The sequence below is a fragment of the Trachurus japonicus genome, chromosome 24 (genome assembly GCF_045865225.1).
Source record: "Trachurus japonicus isolate A0001 chromosome 24, Traja_1.0".
NCBI classification, from domain to species: Eukaryota; Metazoa; Chordata; class Actinopteri; order Carangiformes; family Carangidae; genus Trachurus; species Trachurus japonicus.
The window spans coordinates 21,116,493-21,137,207 of NC_140930.1; positions in this window are offsets into that span (position 1 = coordinate 21,116,493).

Consider the following 20,715-nt stretch of genomic DNA (forward strand, 5'->3'; position numbering starts at 1 on the left):
GCCGGAAGCTATGTCAGACCAGGGGGGGGGGGTTGTGGATTCAACAGGTGAAGACCATGTTCAAAAAGCTGCTCTGTTTAATCAATATATTCTGAAGAAAGATCTGATTATTAGCCATAACGCTGTAACCATCCAAGGAAGACTGTGTAACAATATTATGTGCTTCTGCTGAGTCCAAAAGCCCTGTGTAATATCAACTTTATTTTAAGAAAACACGCTTTGTTTCCAATGTCATATCACGGAGAAGCACTACATTACCCATAATCCTCATATTTATCAGCGACGTGTCTGATTGGTTGAGCTTGCTGTTACCAGTAAATGAAAAAATAAAACAAATTGAGCTAATATTATTTTCTTAGTAACTAAAAGGTCTTAACATCTTTTTTGTTTTCAACATTGAATAAAAAAACGGTGCTATATTGTTAAAATTCAACAATAAAGTGCATAAAAGTTGGCTTGACTTCTTTCTTTTTTTCTTTTTTTTCCATAATTTTCACCAGCATCTTTCTGGTCCACATCACATCACATTTATTGTAATTTTTAATTCAATGAGTGAAATTTTATTTTTTATCTGAAAAACATTATTATGAATTCAAGGGTCAGAGGTCACTGATTAGTGTTAAATTTAACCTTTTTGACCCTGTTTCCTTGAATAAATCACTAAGACTTTGATGCGGGAAGCTGAGATTTTGATAGGTTGTTCAGAGCACTAGGGACAAAGTTTCTGTAGAATTTCAGACCTGTTGGACCTCCAGAAGGGTCACAGCTGACTGTCCAGGCTCGTTTCTCGGCCTTCAAAGCCTAGATTTAGAATCCTTTTGTCTAATAACGTCCACATTCTTGGGGTTATGAGACTGAAAGTTTCATGTATTTGTCCGGGGCCTAAGGCCATCCACCATGTGCAATTTCAAACCCGTGTGACCTTCACAAGTGTCAAAGGTCGCTGATCTGTGACCTTTTTGACACCGTTTCCTTGAATAAAACACCAAGACTTTGATGCAGGAAACTGAGATTTTATTATGTGGTCCAGAATGTCTAGTAGATTGTGTGTGCAAAGATTCAGAGCTCTGTGACATTCAGAACGGTCACAAATAGCCAAAAAGCAATGCTCCTTTCTCTGACCTCATATTAAAGGAGAAATGTTTCAACAGCAATTCTTTAATAGCTTCCAGATGCTTTGGCCTATCAGGCTGAATTTTTAGCTAAGGGAGCTGGTGTACAATCAGGAAGTAGGGGAGCTGTGCATAAAGCCAATTGGTAAGTGTCAAAGGTCACAGGGGTCAAACATCAAAGTGAATCCAGCCATTCCTGCTTTTTCTCAACAAAACATACACGCTTTAAGTTATCATCATGAAATATAAATATGTTGTATATCAGAGAGTCCTCTATCAGAATATTTTGGTCCCATTGCTCTAGGGGCCCCGGGGGGCCACTTGGCTTTCCCATGCTCCCACAGAGTTGGGTCTCGGGGTGATGGATAAGGGCCTCACCATGAGTCCACAGGCCAAGTTTCAAGTGATTTGGTCGGTTTCTATGGAAACGGCGGCCTCAAGGATACAGAGGAATGCGGCTGTTTGAAGCCCCGCCTCTCGAAAAGTAATGGCTCGATCAGGACCGAACACACATCTACGCGTTCGTCTTGGGCCCCCGAACCATGTATTAAAAAATTAGAACTGTACGACTTTTGGAAATGTGTTTTGTCTATTTCGGCTTTTCTGACTAAGAGGGTCTCTCACGCTTTAAGTCTGACAGAGTCTGAGTCTGAAAAGCCCAACTCTGTGGGAGCATGGGAAAGCCAAGTGGTCCCCCGGGGCCCCTAGAGCAACGGGACCAAAATATTCTGATAGAGGACTCTCTGATATACAACATATTTATATTTCATGATGATAACTTAAAGCGTGTATGTTTTGTTGAGAAAAAGCAGGAATGGCTGGATTCACTTTGATGTTTGACACTTACCAATTGGCTTTATGCACAGCTCCCCTACTTCCTGATTGTACACCAGCTCCTTTAGCTAAAAATTCAGCCTGATAGGCCAAAGCATCTGGAAGCTATTAAAGAATTGCTGTTGAAACATTTCTCCTTTAATATGAGGTCAGAGAAAGGAGCATTGCTTTTTGGCTATTTGTGACCCTTCTGAATGTCACAGAGCTCTGAATCTTTGCACACACAATCTACTAGACATTCTGGACCACATATTAAAATCTCAGCTTCCCGCATCAAAGTCTTGGTGTTTTATTCAAGGAAATGGTGTAAAAAAGGTCACAGATCAGCGACCTTTGACACTTGTGAAGGTCGCACGGGTTTGAAATTGCACATGGTGGATGGCCTTAGGCCCCGGACAAATACATTAAACTTTCAGCCTCATAACCCCAAGAATGTGGACGTTATTAGACAAAAGGCCTCTAAATCTAGGCTTTGAAGGCCGAGAAACGAGCCTGGACAGTCAGCTGTGACCCTTCTGGAGGTCCAACAGGTCTGAAATTCTACAGAAACTTTGTCCCTAGTGTTCTGAACAACCTATCAAAATCTCAGCTTCCCGCATCAAAGTCTTAGTGATTTATTCAAGAAAACAGGGTCAAAAAGGTTAAATTTAACACTAATCAGTGACCTTTGACCCTTGAATTCATAATAATGTTTTTCAGATAAAAAATAAAATTTCACTCATTGAATTAAAAATTACAATAAATGTGATGTGATGTGGACCAGAAAGATGCTGGTGAAAATTATGAAAAAAAAGAAAAAAAGAAAGAAGTCAAGCCAACTTTCATGCACTTTATTGTTGAATTTTAACAATATAGCACCGTTTTTTCATTCAATGTTGAAAACAAAAAAGATGTTAAGACCTTTTAGTTACTAAGAAAATAATATTAGCTCAATTTGTTTTATTTTTTCATTTGCTGGTAACAGCAAGCTCAACCAATCAGACACGTCGCTGATAAATATGAGGATTATGGGTAATGTAGTGCTTCTCCGTGATATGACATTGGAAACAAAGCGTGTTTTCTTAAAATAAAGTTGATATTACACAGGGCCTTTGGACTCAGCAGAAGCACATAATATTGTTACACAGTCTTCCTTGGATGGTTACAGCGTTATGGCTAATAATCAGATCTTTCTTCAGAATATATTGATTAAACAGAGCAGCTTTTTGAACGTGGTCTTCACCTGTAGAATCCACAACCCCCCCCCCCCCCTGGTCTGACGTAGCTCCCGACAAGGACGTAATTTATTTATTCATTGATTGATTATTCTGCACCAAACACCATGATCACTAAATAAATAAATAAATAAATAAATAACCGAAAGGACGTCCTTGCCGAAAGCTATGTCAGACACAGCAGCATCAGGTTCAATAAAGCTTTAAGGAAAAAAAAAAAAGTTTTCCTCTGCTCACAGCATCTTTCAGTGCCGCACGCCGGGTCGGCTGGATCACTTGCTCTGAGCGTCACATATCGCCGCGAAGGGGATTGCATTGGAATGAACTGAAAGCCGAGCGCGTCAAAACCTGACGAAAAACGGGCACCTAATGAGTCAGGCATGTGACGATGAGGGACAGTGACCGTTCGTCAGGCTGTTGACGCACTGGGAGTGAGAACGTGTTGGACTTGTGAACTGGCCAAGAAAAAAACAAACAAAAAAAGCAAAGAAATACTTAAAGTCTTAAAAAACAGAAAAAATAATAAATATCTTTTTTCATGGGTGTCTTCCTGCAGCTGTTGAAGACACAATGAAGTCCTGTACAGTGGTGTATGCATGGTGAGAAACAGACAAGTAGGCTAACAGAGCTAGGCGGAGGCTTCATATGATGAAGACCAGCATCGTCCCCAAACCAGAACTTCATCAACCTGCTTGATGAACATGACAAAAACAACCAGCAAGTGACACACATCTGTGGGAACTTCTTTGTATTATGTTTTATTGTATTGTAGCCTACTGAATGAGTGTAAAAGCAGAAGTAAGCGATCCGGTGGTTTTGGCTAACTTCCTGTCAGCCGATGGAGTTAGCAAGGCAAGGCAAGGCAATTTTATTTGTATAGCCCGTTTTTACAAACAGTTTGTCTCAAAGGGCTTTACATGGCATCGTAACAACATCCTCTGTCCTTAGACCCTCACATCGACTGAGGAAAAACTCCATGGAAACCCTTTTAACAGGGAAAAATCGGAGAAACCTCAGGGTGAGCAACAGAGGAGGGATCCCTCACCCAGGACGGACAGACGTGCAATAGATGTTGCTACAGACAAGAAAACAGTTTACAGTTTGTCACAGAATGTGCGAAATATGGAAATGTTAGCAGGAGTTGATGAAGGCAGTCTCTGGTGAGGGGAGGGGGGGGGGGCGGGGGGGGGGGGGGGGGGGGGGGGGGGGGCGGTCAGCTCGATGGGAGGACTGGGTGGCAGACTGGTCCATGGGAAGGAAGGGGAGGCCGGTCTAACAGCAGGGGAAGGGGAGGGAGGGGGGCGATGCAGGCGGCGGCTGGTGCAGAGAGATGGAGCTCCGGTGGATCTGTGGAAACACAGAGAGAGTGCGAGACACCAAGCAGCAGCCCCCGCCCTCGTCCCTACGTCACCACATTCACGCGCATCCCTTGGCTGCACACACAGAGAGGACCGCCCCTTTATGCCGTTCTCTCTCCTCATTGGATAAAGGTTGTAGGATACAAGGAAAGTTTTCTCCTCGGCTTACAGCAAAGCAGAGTGACTGACAGACCCGTGTTTCAGACCAAACACTCTAAGTGATTGCTGTCGGAAGATATAACTATTTAAGACTTATATTAACACAAATATTCTGCTTACTTCTGCTTTAAGATGAAGCAAGTATTTGCTGTGCTTTCATTTCATGAATACTGAGATATTACATTATAAATTCCAGAGTTGTTAAAATGTTTCCATTTACACACACTGAGAAATATGTGTACTACATAGTTTGGAGCATCCCGTTTATAATGAAAATATTAATATCACACACAACTTTATTGGGCAATTTAAGATTCCGGCACAACATTTTGTCATATTTACATGTTTATATTAATTTTGTGAAATGTATACCACCATTTATATCAGGTATCAGATCAAATAAGTCAAAATATGTCTCATCACCTCTGAAATGTAAATAAAAAAACAGATATAGTCAGGATTGGTTTTCTTATATCTGTCACTTATCAGTAGGGACATTTGATAAAAAATAATAATCCATAATATAACTCTAACCTCTTGTGTCCCCACCCAAACCGTCAGCACCACTTCCATAGCAAAAGCACCCAACATCCAGGAAACACACAAGTAAGAGACAGTTCAAAGTAGCTGAGCAGCAGAGAGCAAATGCAGGGGAGCTGATGATGAATTATTTATCACATAAGATACAAGACATAAGAATGTAATTTTAAAGAGTTTCTGGGATCTGGGTTTATTTTTAGTAACGACTGAATATTTCACTTCATTTTGCCCTCTAGTAAGCAGGCGACCTTCCTCTCTCACTCTGTTTCCCACACACTCACAGCGATGGGAAACCTACGCTGCTTCCTTATTCCCTCTGCTCCAGTGTTTGTTCAGAGCATCTCTCATGTGCGTCCAGGGAAGTGTTTGAATGAGGCCATCCTCGTGCTTTTGTCAATCTGACACATTTTGTTATGTTATGTAACATAATATGAGAGTGGACTTGTACAACTGGATTTCTAAACCACAACTACCTGTGTTTTATAGAAGTCCAGACAGCTGTTACAGTTATTCCTTAAAGGTCTCATACAATAGAAAGGTAAATGTCCATGTGTAGTGTGATTATAAAGCAGCTCTATAGGTTCTTCCTTAATGCTGTGAAAGTGTCAAAGCCTCTGTCCACAGAGAAATGCATGCAGCCTAACTGAACCTTAAAACAGACAGTTTTGGACTTCTGTAACTTTGTGATGTCACAACAAAGCAGTCACTGCTCTTAGCAATTAGCCTAAACCCTATCCACCATAAACCCTCCTTGCAATCCTAACAGTTTTGACCTGAAATCTGCAATATCTTTATTGGATCACTCAGTCAGCCAAACAGAGGAGAACTGGCTCTGAACTGGGGTCAGACACTTTGTGTCTCACCAAAACGTAGAGAAATGTATTTTGATGTTAGTCAAACACACACAATCAGTTATTTCTGTCCTCTAATGGCAGTAATTGATGGTCTTTAAATTCTTGATTTATGTACTCTTCCTTTGTCTGTGAAATTGACAGTTATGTATCTGTCTTTACAACACAGTTCACATTGACATCTTTGTAGTGCGACACAGTGTGCATAAGACATGACTTGACAAGGCAAAAAAAAAAAAAGACCAAAAAGCCCGAGGTGTATTTTAAGCTCCAGAGGATTGCTGCTGGTTCACACACAGACAGCCATGTAAAACGTAGCTATTACACTCACATTATCTGCTGGATTATTGTGCTTATCTCCTCACAGTTGAGGTTCTCTGGATACCTTTTGTTGGAGACCTTTACATCCTCTCAGGATATGCGGCACATGAACTTAAGAAAGATGAATGTTTTTTTAAACCCCTGAGAAAGGGAGTCATTGTGTGAAAAAAAAGCATGACAGAGTGGCTTGTGATATGACCCTGTAATGTAAGATTAAAGGATCAATCACCTTCTCGAAGAGACTGAAGCTTAGGTTAACTTGTCACTCCTATAAATTCTGTAATATTCGCCTATCCAAGGCGTACCCAAAGTAAATTGAATGCTGTTCTTGAACTGTTTGGAGAATATGGATGGGCTTGGTCTCTTTTGAAAGGTATCACTCTGAAGTTTTTCCCCAAACTGAAATAATCACTATAAGTGCTACTATCATTGAGTAATCTAAGTGGGAGCACACTGAATTAGAATGTTTTTATTCTCGCCTGAATTTTTTTGTTGCAATCAGATGCCTGAAGATGAGTGTAGCTGAGAATTTTAGCTGGAAAACACAATGGGACTACAGCATGAAGCCTTACCTGGCCCCAGTTCAAATTTGATAACAATCCTGCTAAAAATGAGTATTTTACACATGTTTTTCTAAGTGTATATCTAGGCGTTTTCCTAAAGTTGCCATTGACAAACAATACATGCGCCAAAGTGCAGCTTTTGCAAAGTTACGCATGAAAATGGCGGTGCTGCCTTTTCCCAGGGACCGTGAATGCAGCACATCGTTCGTTTCGTAATTTCATTGGCTATTCAATGCTACAGTTGTCATCGGGATCGGTTTCTATTGGCTGAAGCCATTCAGCGCTGTCGGAGGGGATGTTCCTCATGAGACACAGCCACTCATTCGCTATTGCAGGCGGCAGCCGGGGACAGGGAGCTTGTGATTGGTCGAGTGAGCTGTCAATCGAAAGGTCAGAGGGCAGCGCCATTTTGTAAAGTGAAATAAACATTGTTTTCATGTAAACGCCGGACTTATGAGGAGAAATAAACGGATTTACTGGATATACAATGCGTAATTTCATAAGATGCAGCAGCGGGATGAGGTTATCTACCGGTACAACCGTGTGTTTTGGACTAAATACTTTACTGGATTGGATTTACTGGACTTTTCTGAATGTAACGACACCAAGTTTGTGGGGAAACCCTGTGATCCTGAGCCTGCCCTGACACAAATCGTGAGTTATATCGGCTTTTTACGAACTTTGTTAGCATGTTTATAGTCTGATTCGAGTGTTGCTGTGATGATTATATTTAGGAATGGTCGGCATATCTTTAATCACAAGAGTTTTAGCTTTCCAACGATATGTGGCATGACTATTTCAAGTGACTGGTGACATCCCTATGACACCTCCCTGATTAAAACCCCCCCGACGGCCCGCCGGCGGGCCGTCGGAATGGCAACAGGTTAATGTCCTTATACCACTTCATCTTTGAACGGGAATCTTGTAATCTTGATTCTTTAGGGGTATGTGGCCCAGATGGGTCAACACAATGTAAAAGCCACTGAACAAATGCAGAGGTACTTTATTTGTCTGCAGTGATATGCCTTTCATATGTTGACTTGTCTGGGCCACCGTACCCTCACAGTAATCTAATGAAATTGTCAGTCTTCAAGTAGAAATATTACTTCCTATTGTAAATTTGTAATTTCTGAATGAAGTTGGAGTAATAATATATTGAACACATAGGCTAGGTGTTTTTTAATGGAAATCCGGCAAGCCTATTTTCTAGGCCTTTTCTCGAAAATTGCAAATCCGTAATAAAATGAGTATATCTCTGCAACCACAAGGTCTATTTGAATACTTTTGGTGTCATAGTGAAGGGAAAAAAATGAGAAATTGCTGAGATACAGTATATGTGTTACTGGTGAAGAGTAAATGAAGATGACACACAGCAAAAATTAGATAATTAAATAATCCCCCCCCTCAAAATTATTGAGATTTTACTACAAAATATTCAGGCGAGCTTTCCAAAATGTCAATTTTTGGCACAGGTTGGAACCACCTGTCACTATAAACCATTATTTAATCTTTATTTTCACACAATTTGCATAAACTAACTGAAAAAGAATCAACCAGGACTAAATAACAACTACTTTCTAGGCCCTCTGTGTCCCTCTGCGTAAATCTGCACTGAGAGCAGTTTATTTGGGTGCAGTTACGCCTGGCTCTATCTCTGCAGTGGATTGATTGATTCGAGTAATTGACAGCTCATTCGAACTATTAGAGCCAATAGAATGAGGCTATACCCATGTTGATGTGATTGACAGTACTGGCAGCCAATCAGAATCAGAAATTCTTCTCATGAGCCAATCAGAATCAGCAGAATCCTGAAATGTGTGATGTGCAGGCTGTTGTGTGTGGCGCTCTGCCCCGGTTCCCCGGTTCCTAAAGCCCTCCGGACTGATTTAGATGTAACACCGGTCAAAGTTCAACTGGAAATATTGTTTATTTGAGTAGTGTTTGGGCCGTGTTTGGGTCATAGACACAGACGGCAAGCAAGGAAACGTCACTTCCGGTTAGGGCTGTGGGGGAAAACAAACCGTTTTCCCCATACACACTCATGCAAAAAGGCGGCATTTTAAACCTTTGTCAAACGCTTGTTCGCCGTCCTGTCTTAGTTTTAATCACATGTATGTGCTGACAAAGAGCTATATATTAGAAAACTCATCACGATCTGGGTCGATTGCTGTCCGTACATCTTAAAATATAAAGTTTTCACAGCCATAGCCTACACCGAGTCAGCAGGGTCGGCAACCTTCACTTCCGGTCAGAGCGTTACACGTTTGGAGAAGATGAGCGAAGTTCCGATATAAAAGTTCAGGTTGTGGTTTTTGAATTTATTTGCGGTGCAAAATAATACACAATAACTCAGGCAGTGTCTACGAGTGTCTAGAGCCGGCCGGCGGCGACTAAGAGAGTGTCAGAGCCGTGGGGGAAGACAAATATGACTGACTGTGAAATACCTAATATTTTTAAATGTACGGACAACAATCGACCCAGATCGTGATGAGTTTCTAAAAATATAGCTCTCTGTCAGCATATACATGTGATTAAAACTAAGACAGGACGGCGAAAAAGCCTTTGACAAAGGTTTAAAATGCCGCGTTTTTGCATGAGTGTGTATGGGGGACACGGTTTGTTTTCCCCCACAGCGCTAACCGGAAGTGACGTTTCCTTGCTTGCCGTCTGTGTCTATTGGCAGTGGCTCTGTGATTGTTCTGCATGTCTTCAACTTACCCATATGGGGGACTTTGGTTTTTAGCAGGATTTATGGTGGCCCCAAAGACGGTTTATAACCAAGACCTTCCATGACGTATCAGCTTCCTGTATGATGTCATGTGGGCTTCTGCATGGCCACGCCCCTTTAGGGAGACCAGAGGCAGCGTAGAGTGTATTGACTCCAATGGGACAATTTAACGTGAACACCGATTATGGTCGATTCTTTCTCCCCACAGTCACTGAAGTAAATTTTGGACTCATTTCTCAAAAGCCACATCTCTTCTGAAACAGTTTGACACGAAAATGGCAATTTTCAGATGGACACATCAGGAGAAAATCCACTTTGTTCAAGACCTGTCTCTGTCTCTACGACACATTCTCGCGAGATTTGGCACAGATCTCCTAGGCAACGTCAAACAAACAGCTGCGAACTCCCGTGAAAATGATTTAAATGATTTTTGTCATGCTAAATATTACTGTTAGTAGTGAAAATATTTAATGTTATCATAAGAAAATATAAACATCTCACTTTCATCTACCTACACATTGTATAAATCCACACACACGATCACAGACGAGGTGGTGACGGTTGGCCACGCCCAGGGGTTAATTTGACACCTCTTAATTTTGGCCTCCCTGTGTTCCGGTACTTATTTGGGCAGATCCGGTACCTCTCATAAAAAAAAAAAAATGTGTTTAAAAAATATAATATGTATGTATTAATTTACAGAACAAATCCCCATAAATCCATGTTGTTTATTAAGATTTAAAGTCATTTGAAAGAGTCGGAGATCTGTTGAAGTTGACGCACTGACCGGGCCGTATTTAGTTTCGCTTTTACCGCGCTGTGCACTGCTGCACTCGTCCTTTCCTCTCTCCCCCCTCTCTGTCTGTTTCTGTGTGTGTGCGCGTGTACTTGCGTGTGTGTGTGTGTGTGTGTGTGTGTGTGTGTGTGTGTGTGTGTGTGTGTGCGTGCGTGCGTGCGTGCGTGCGTGCGTGCCAATAACGGCGAAAGAGCGTTATGCGGAGATGAATGAACGGAACGATATTGCCGAAAAATATATTCGTGGCGGACGTAATTAATTTGAAACTGTGGGCAACAGTGGCCGGAGCAACAGGCGGGGACCCTGGCATCAGCCCGCTGACAGCAGAGAGTTTGAGAAGAAGAGGAGGGCGCAGTGGAGAGGAGTGTGGGACGTCCAGCGACAGGTCAGGGATGAGATGCACAAGTGTTTGGACAGCAGCTCAGTTCAAGGTGAAGCAGACTTATTACCCCTGGCTTCTTATGGAAAATTGAGGTTTTGCTGTCACAACTGAGCTGAGCATACTGTCTATTAATAGGTCGCCGTGCCAGTCTTTGAATAATAGGAAGTTTTGTGTGATTTTTTTATAAGCCCTTTTTGTTTTTTTTTGTTTTTTTTACAAGTTAGACCTGTTGAGAAAATTCCTGACTGTAAAGCACCGCCTGTGGTGATGTGGGCACTTGCCTGTGCCTAAAATAATTTCAAGTAAACGTCATAACATGGATAGCCTATTATTTGAAATTGAGGCTTGTGTCCCACAGCATGGCATGTCCACCGTCATCGCCCCCCCCCCCCCCCGCCGTGCGCCGCGCGCGTTCCGGGACCTCTGCCCGTCTCGTCATCCCCGACCTGTCATGTGTACTTTGCGTTCCGGCACCTTATGATTTACAAATTAAGCACTGGCCACGCCCATTTAGAGAGACAGGAAGTGAAACCATTTCTATCATTGGAGCCTCTCATGGAGGATCTTTCCATTTATTGAATATCTTTGGTGGCCCTGAGAGGTCAACAAACTTAATACAAGACATGCAAATGAGATCAAAATGAGAGTGGCAAATGCAACACAACAACAACAACAACAACAACAACAACAACAACAACAACAACAACAACAACAACAACAACAACAAGTGCTTTCAGGAGACATAAAAAGTGATGAACATGGGTGAGAAGCACTTATCCAGTGCTTTGTGAAGGCTGAATCACAAATGTGTCCCCTGGAAACACTGCTGTAGCGTTGTGTGTATGGTTGTGTTGTGTGTGTTTGCAGCTCATGTTTTGTCAATTTCATGAAGATTTTTCCATCCTATGTAGTACAAACTGTGCAGGATTATTCTGATTATTTACAACATAGCTGTTTCATACTGTTTTACTGTCCTCTGTGTTCTGCCTGTGTAAGTACAGCACTGAACCCTCACTGTATCAAGCACTGCATTTTTAAAATGTCCCTTTTTCCTGCTTGGTTTCCCATTGTTCGGGGTTGAGCTTCAGCCAATAAAATCAAACCTTGGCAATCACACCAGAACTGGATATTAATGTGCAAGCTATCATCATGGATAAAATGTGACATTATGAATTATTTTGTGGTATTATAGTGCAAAGTATAATTACATGGATATAAATCAAATAAAAGCAGGATCTGCTATGAGAGGCCATGGCTCTTTGGTGTGGTGCCATCTAAGTACTGGAAGCTTAACAACAAAACTGCTTATGCTTCTCCTAATGCTTTAAATTGCTATTGGTTTATTCTACTTAACACACTGTGAGAAACAGTGTCTTCTTTCAAACAGTATCTGCCTTTACTCACTGCTGTGGTGGGTTAGTGTTTGTCTTCCAAAATGCACAAGTCCAAGCACGCAGTCAGACAAATGTGGCCCTCCAACGTCCAAAAGAGCAGCAGATGGTGGATAGCTCAGAGCAGGGATGGGCAGCCAGGTCTGACTGCAAACACATTAACTCCATGGCTGCATGAAACCACATTCAGTGACGGAGCTTGATTGGATTTGCTGGACCTCCGTGTTTTCATTGGCTGCTATGCCATTTATCTGTAATATAATGAGCAGGAGATTGAGTGAGCTCTTCTTCCTGCCTTAGGTCTGGCGGGTATGACATCATAGTCTGGATGGGGCGAGAGGATCATAACCTGATTATCTGATAAAAAAAAATGGAGACAAACACAGCTTTGTGATGACTTCAGGATAATAGGTGTTGGTCTACCCATGAGACGGGAAAAAAAAACTCATTAACTGACCATTTAAATCTCTGTTTCATGTTGTCAGAGCATGTATCCTGGGATATCACACCCATAACCTTTAGTTTCTTCGTCTCTTACTGATAAAGTTCACCCTCATTCAGGTTTTAATTACAAGTTGTCCGGTCACAAGGAAAGCTCAGGCTTCTCAAATTCCATTTCCTTTTGACTGATACCTCTTTATTTTCATCCCCAAAGGAGGAACTGACCTTTGTTACAGCCACCACACCTCTTTCCAAAGATTAAATAGTCCACTCCCCTAGTTTTGTGCAGGGACAAGCAGCAGAGTTACATTTTGTGGTGATTTAAATTTGGAGTAAATGAGATAATTTAATTTTCAGAACCAGTAATTTAATATATTTAATAGAACTTTATCCAATTATCCAGACACAGGAAATGCAGGTGTTGTACCATGAAAGTTAGAGGGTGGGGCAGGATGGAAATGTGCCGATCTAGCTCAGAGTCACTCTGTACAGATTTGCTGGCATGTATTATATGAAGGAACAGTGCCAAGGCTGTGGTAGTAGGCGTTTAATTTCCTGTTCATAAGCACTTAATGCTGGGGTCTGTGCTCTGCACAAGAAGAAAATGAACATTAAACATTCAGTGATTTATCTCTGTAAATTACCGGCTAAGTAGTGCTTGGTTACACACTGGACTCTGGCTTGATTCCAGCGACAGATCCAATCATGTCGTGGTTGTGTGAAGGAAATGCGACATAAACACTGGGGGAAGATGGCGTGGCCCGAGATTTATATTCGGTCTGCTCTCATCCTGCCTATCTTTCTGGGGTGTGGAATTAGACATCTGTAACACATCTCTGCCAGCAGATTTATTGGTTGTTGTGCCGGGTTTAATGGTGCACTTGACAGTTTCTCTCTGGCTCAGTGAGCAGGCTGGCTCCTGGAGAAACTCCTTCAGTTGGCTTCACAGTGCTTTTTACTGTGCTACCTTGTCAGGCTGAATGAACCTGTTGATCACTGACAGTTATAAAGAGAGGCTCGAGTGTCAAGTTTAGTGAAAAAGTTGTAAAAAATGCGGAAGTTGCGTTTTTTTTTCCCCCTTAGTGGTGTAGTTTATAGTTGCTTTAGCAGATTAGGGGTGCATCTGTGAAGGGGTGGGGTTATTGCTGTGCACTGTCAGTATTTTGTTTGGTTTATTTGGCAGTAGATTAAATTATAACCACATATTATTAGTTTTTACAGTTATTAGTAGGTGAATTGATTTGTCTGAACAGAGGTCTGACTACAGAGTTGCATCCCTGTTGTGTATCTTAAAGACTATTGTCTAAATACATCAGCAGATTATTGAACATCCTTAAAACTAACTAAATTAATTGTGAACTGTTACCTAATCCAATAGGATAAGAGTGCTTCTTAGTCTAAACATCCAGTTTAAATTACTGGGAAATTATGATTTACATTTTTACAACAATGTACAACAAGTCCTCCAACCACAACCATCATATCAGTTGTTTATCACGACTGTCAGACATGACCCAGAGTAGCATACCAGCAGCAAGTATACCACACCATTGTTATCATGGTTATAATAATAAACACATGATGAGGGTAAAGTTATGGAAAGTTATGGATGTGTTAGACAATGTGTTAAACAACTTGGTAGGATTCGATTCGATGTGGTTCGATTAAAGTTAGTAATGGGTAATAAAACTTAAAGAAATTAAGAACATTGAATTAAAGTGACAGTTTTCATGAATCCAAATACACAACAGGTCATGTGATCACATGAGCATCTAAAACTGTAAAAGATGTTTTGGCTTGATAAGTGGATGCTGCGGCTTTCTTTATGAGAGGTTTACAGATCTTTTACAGAGGCAGTAAACTGATGGCCTTTTATGTATGGTTTATCATTCACTTGCTGATTCTGCTGTTGTTGAAACAGAAAAGGAGCCATCTTTTTATAATGGGCATTAGTTTTTTTCTAGAATAAAATTCATGAAAACATGTTCACCTCCACTCTGAAGGTAACACTTTGGTCAGGGTGGCGACTGCATTGTGAAAAAAAAAAGTCAGTAAAAAAAAAAAAAAACAATCAAACTAAAACAGGCTTAGCTTGTATAAATGTATTATTGGCACTGAACCAGAGCAGACGTTCACTTTGACTCCTGAATAAATTCCTCGCTCTTTTTTTCTTCTTCTTGGCTATTATTCCACTGTCCTCGCTGCCGTCCACATGGCCAGATCTCTGCTCCGACAAGTTCAAAAGGACTGTGCGTCCCCCTGACCGAGAGGACAACAGATGCAGCACGCTGCCTGTTTGAAACGGAGCCATTAATCACAGCAGAGCCACTAATGAGTGGGAATTACTCAGTGGAGCAAGAGAATGAAGAAGGAAAAAAAAGACAAAAAAAACAGAGACACCTTATTTAATTAAGAGGAAAAGCACAGATTGACAATAACTGGCAGCACTGAGGGAATCCCCTTACCCCAATACAGCTGGATTGTAGCTTTATCGCTATATTTTTGAGGAAACACAACATTGTTTATGGATTGTGCATGGGACAAAAGTATCTGCTGCCACTGTTGATAAATAAACATTAAATGTAGACACATTAACACCCTCCAAACCCTTTCAATCTTTCTAACTTTTCTTAAACTCAGTTTCAACTCTGGCCTGTAACTGTGAACTGGATCCACTCATGTTTTGTCTGACATTGACCTGAGAAGTGTGGGCCGTGTGTCACGGGTCAGAAGCCACTGGGGGAGGGGGCTGTTGGTACAGTATTAGTTTGCACGTGGGCTCCAGAGAGAGGCTTTTGGTTAAGTAACAGATGCCCGGTGTCAAAAGTCACCATACTGCTCCCCCCGTCTCAGACAGAAGGGAGATGGGGAGGGACAGACGGCCTCTGGGCCCCTTTTCAGGGGTCCAAACAAAAACACTCCTTTCTATGTAGCCTCTGATGCCTAAGGCTTTGTCTTCTCTGGAAACCTGCCACTTAGTCATATTGTAGTGACACAATTAAAAATAGCACGCAATGAAAGCAGAAAAAAAAAATCTGATTTCCTGACCAGATCTGCCTGGTGAGCACTAACTTTCTTGAGCTGCAAGTGGGATGATGTCTGGATGTCTAGATTAAATCTGGGTTAAATCTGGTCAAAGGTTATTTACATATGGCGCATTTCCACTAGCACGGCTCGGCTCGGTTTGGTTGTGTTTCCATTACAACTGAGTATCACTAGTGCCGCCGTGACGTCATTTACACGGCGCCGAGCAACGCTCTAAACTCTGTAAATATATAACTTTAGCAACATTTGAAACATTTTCAGGCGAGAAAGTAGTCGTTTACCCAACGTGTTGAAAATCTGACAAAATTCCAGCTGTTTACAATTTTGTTTCAACGAAGTCGGCGTTACTAAAGCTAGCCGTAGTGAGCAACGCACTTCCGGTTAACCTACCCTCGCTGTAGCTAGCTTTAAACCGCCGTTTTGACTGCTCTCGTCCCGTTAACGGCATTTAACCATTCAATATGCCTTACCGGAGAGTCTTGCCAGCTCTGAGATCGGCCTGGTTCATTGTAAAACATTTATTTATTGATGTAAATGTGGTGTTTTCTGTGCGTACAGACCCCAAGGCAGTGCTGCTCTTGTGTCTAACCACAAACAAACTTCTGCTACAGCCACAATTGTTAGATTTCATCAATGAGACCAACATTTATCCCCTAAAAAGAGTTTAACCAGCCGGTGGTAAACCTCTAAAAGCCATCGGGTAAGGTAATTAGCGGTCGTTTTCTCCCCGGGGTGACGATGGTAGGCTGGCCGGCGGAGCACGTCAGGAGCCGACTGCTGCCTCTACGATGTTGCGGTCGCTGCTCGGACCAGGAGCTTCACTTCTCCCAAAAACATTGGGGCAAACTTCTAAACAGCCGTCGTTTGGATAAACTAACCGCACACTGGGGATCTAAACAGTCTAAACAGGAAAAAATATTAAAACTTAATAAAGTCACGTAGGTAATAACAGGCTTCAGCAGGAACATTTCTGTTGTCGGTCGTCGCGCGGTTATGACGCTTCCAGTGACGACACTCATCGGCCAATCAGTGGAAGGCAGTCGGCTGACGTCACGTTTTAGTAACGCTTCGGCTCGCTTGGAACCAGGGCTGAGGTGATACCAAAACTGTACCTGGTTGCAGGTACTGCGTGCTAGTGGAAACACGCAAATAGCGCGCCAAGCCGAGCCGTATCGAGCCGAGCCGTGCTAGTGGAAATGCGCCAATAGTCTAAAGCCTTGACATGACTCACAATAGCCACTGTAATCACTTTTTTCTCCGCTAATTAGCATGTGAACAATAGAAACACCAGCAGCCTGAAATGAGACAATATAGTTTAGAAATAAAAGCCCTGTGAAATAATGCAGTAACTTTAACATGAAGCTTTGAACTAAAGTTGCAGCGAGAGTGGAAGTACATCAAAAATGTGAGCTGTGAGAAACTAAAGAAGAAAGAATATATTCCAGCTTTCCCTCTGAGAGATAATTTTACAATCAATACAGCTGAAATCACAGCTAAGCCTTTTGTTTTTAATGTAGCCTATGTGTTCATGTGTCAGGTGATTTTTTTCAGATGGCATCATAGATAAATACTCCAGATTTGGCCATGGCTGTCCAGACATATATTATTTGTAGATACCTCCCCATGCTCCTTAGATAGAGAAAAGGCCCTTGACAGGGCTGAGAAGGATTATCTCTTCTTTGCACTGTTAGAGTCAGATAAGGTCAGTCGGCTACTCACCACTGTCTTTTCGTTGTTACACCAGTAATATAGCCAGATAATTTAACTGTGCAATTGTAAGTACATTTGGTATACTGTGATTTAGACGATAAACATCCTTTTTTCTTTTAAGGTTTCAACTCAATTTAAAAAATATGTAGAAATTCATATTCTGAATAAAAATCTCATCTATATAAGAAAAAATAAAATAGCAAAAGCAAAAAAATGCAGGATCTGCAGCCCCACATTTGCCCTGCACCTCTAATCCTGGGCAACAGCCTTAACGGCCCTTCTCCAGGAGTTTCGTTCCAGAAAGTGGATATGAGCTCAACTGGGATGGCTGAGACTCAGCATCAGTCAGTGTCACAGAAGTCCATTAATAAAGATAAACAAATCTCCAAAGAAGCTGGATAAGGACAGACTATGTGGAGTTACTTGTGGTGGTGGTGGTGGGAACCCAGTGGTAGCTGATAATAATGACATACTAACATCACATGGTGATTCAGGGTGTAGTACAGTCATAAAGTGGCTGTGCAGGTATATGCTGGTGCAGGTGAAGCAACAACAGGTCAGTTAAATTTCTCATCAGCGGTTGAGTAAACACAGGAGGTTGTGTGACGAATGTTGTGTTACGACCTCTAGACATGGATGAGTTAGGGAGAAACAGAACCATCAACATTACAAACATGTTTAAAATACCTATATCTGGTTTTATGCGCGTGGGCTGCTGCTCCTCTTCCTTAAATGGTATCTTATGATCATCTAATGACAGTCATCTCTGTCAAGCTGCCTGAGCAAACCACAGCTTTTATGCTTTTAAAAGAGTCTTGAGTCTAGTTATGGTTACACAAGTATGCCACAGATTCCCCAACAAGAATTAAACCTCGTAAAAACAGCTGCTGACATAAGAATTTTCTTACAGAGTCGGTGAAATATTACACATTTCCAGGTCACACAGTACTGTAAAGGCAGTCTGTAAATATGCTGCTAACACACTACACTAACAAGAAAAGATCAATTTCAACTTCCAACATCGGTGCACTTTTACTCTACTTACAAAGTTTGCACATTTAATGTGATCAGCATGAAAATAGAAAAGAAGAATAGAAGATATGTAAAATAAATGTACATATTAAAAGAGGAAAAGCACAGTTAAAGTGAAGTTAAATTCATTCATCTTTAACATTATCAAAAACATGATCAGTATATTGATCCTTTTATTTCTAAATGTTCTGTTCCACTGCCACGGAGACCCTTGGCTAGACCTTCACTAAACGGTGATCTCCATTTAAAATGAACAGGCATGGCTCCTCATTGGAAGCGTGCATGAAAGTTACGAGGACAGTGAGTAAAGCTAGTGAGTGTTCACCTCCAGAGAACCTTATTCTCCAGAATCCAGGATGTTCATGTAACTCCCTCTGGAAAGACTCGCCCCAACCTCAACATCCCACCTGTGAGTTCCTAAGTTAAAACCCTCAGAGCCCATCAGAGAGGCCTGTAAACCTCTCTGGACTGTCCAGAAGCTGCTGTTCCTCTTCCCAGATCTTCAGAAAGGATGAATTTTGGCTGAGCAGTGTTTGGATCCAAACAACAGGACTGTACTTGAAGGTCAGGTGTTTGGTCTGGTCCACCAAAAATCCTGGGCCCAGCTGTGGATTCCTCAGCAGGAGGTGCTGCTGGACCTGACTGGATTCAAGGCTTTTATTTGTTATTTGTCCACATAACCCTAAAGTGAGTTACAGTTATTTTTCCTCTCCCAGTTGAGTAAGAGCCCTGACTGCAAATTGAATCAAGATCTGGAACTCCAGCGAGCAGACAGGGTATAGTGTCCCCATACCTTTCACTGCAATAACTCTGTTTTTATGTTTCTTGCTTCATAAGAGAACACTCGGCAGGACAGCCAGCTGATGACACGTTTGATCACACATGTGAAGTATTATGACTGAGGAATGGCCACTGTGAAATATACCATTCTCACCAAATGATAATGTATAGGTTGCAACTGTCCTGATTTTTTTCGTTTTTAAAAGGAATTCATTAGAGAGGACAACAGGTTTTAATGAATGAAATTTGTCAAGAAGATGAAATAAGATCTGAACTGGTGAAAATTGTTTTTGTTTGTGCCAAAAGAGTGACTGATTCGATAAATGGGTGGGTTCAGGTCAGGTCACTGAAGATTTGGTTCAGTGAATGCGAGACTTCCAGGAAGTGTCTTGAGTAGTGCAGTTGATTATAGTTGGAGGGAAATCAAGAGGAAACCTTTCTAAATTAACAGTATGATTATCGGAATGTCCCATGAGGCTTTGCTTCAAGTTCAACACCGTGTCAGAGTGCTTGTTGGACTTTCATCACCCGTGTGAATTCCACACACGTTCTCATTGCCAGTCATGGACAGTTAAATTATAACTATGCTGTTCGACCAGTGACCAAAGAATTCATCTGATTGGCATCAGCTGTATTGGAGCATAAACACTTCCTGTTGCCACGATGACACCCTGTCACAGCTGTTTGGTTACACTGTATGGAAACTGATTGAGCAGCTTGTGTTCCTGGAAGCTGAGGAGAGGGACACATTTTGATGGACAGAGGAAGTGCTGTGTCAAACATTCCCAACAGCTCAGAGAGAGAGAGAGAAACAGAAGCTGACGCTGATCCCCTCAGCTGGACTCCAGCCACCAAACACAGCCACCGCTCATCTGAAGCTTATTGCGGCATGTATGGTTCTCCTACTGTGTGTTCACTCAGAAAACACTGTACGTACTGATGTGCACTGGAACAAGCTAATAAACCACAAGTCAGCGCTGGTTTCTTTCAATCATGACCATCATTGTGCCAAATTTTAAGGCTGGATATTTGTGAGGAAACTGCCTGCGGAGCTCCGAGACAGGATTGTGCTGAGGGGAAGGCTACATTAAAGGTTAAAGGTGGACTCCATAATTCTTCTATTTATTGATAATAGTTCTGAACAGTGTTGGGAAAGTTCACTTTCTGGATGAACTAGTTCAAAGTTCAGATCACAGTTTTTTAAAATGAACTAGTTCAGTTCATAGTTCATAATTCAAAATTTTGAACTAAGTTCACGGTTCCAAAACTGAACTAGTTCATAGTTCTTTTTTTCCAATATGTTGCTACAAATTGCCTCAGCCTACTACTTTACTTTCCCCAAAAAGTATCTGAGTTATGATGAAAGTAATTAATTACCAGGAAAAGTAAGTATTACGTTACTATTTTATAAAATTCTGTCAAATTACTTGGACTTCCCTCTCTAACCCCCGTTTATCT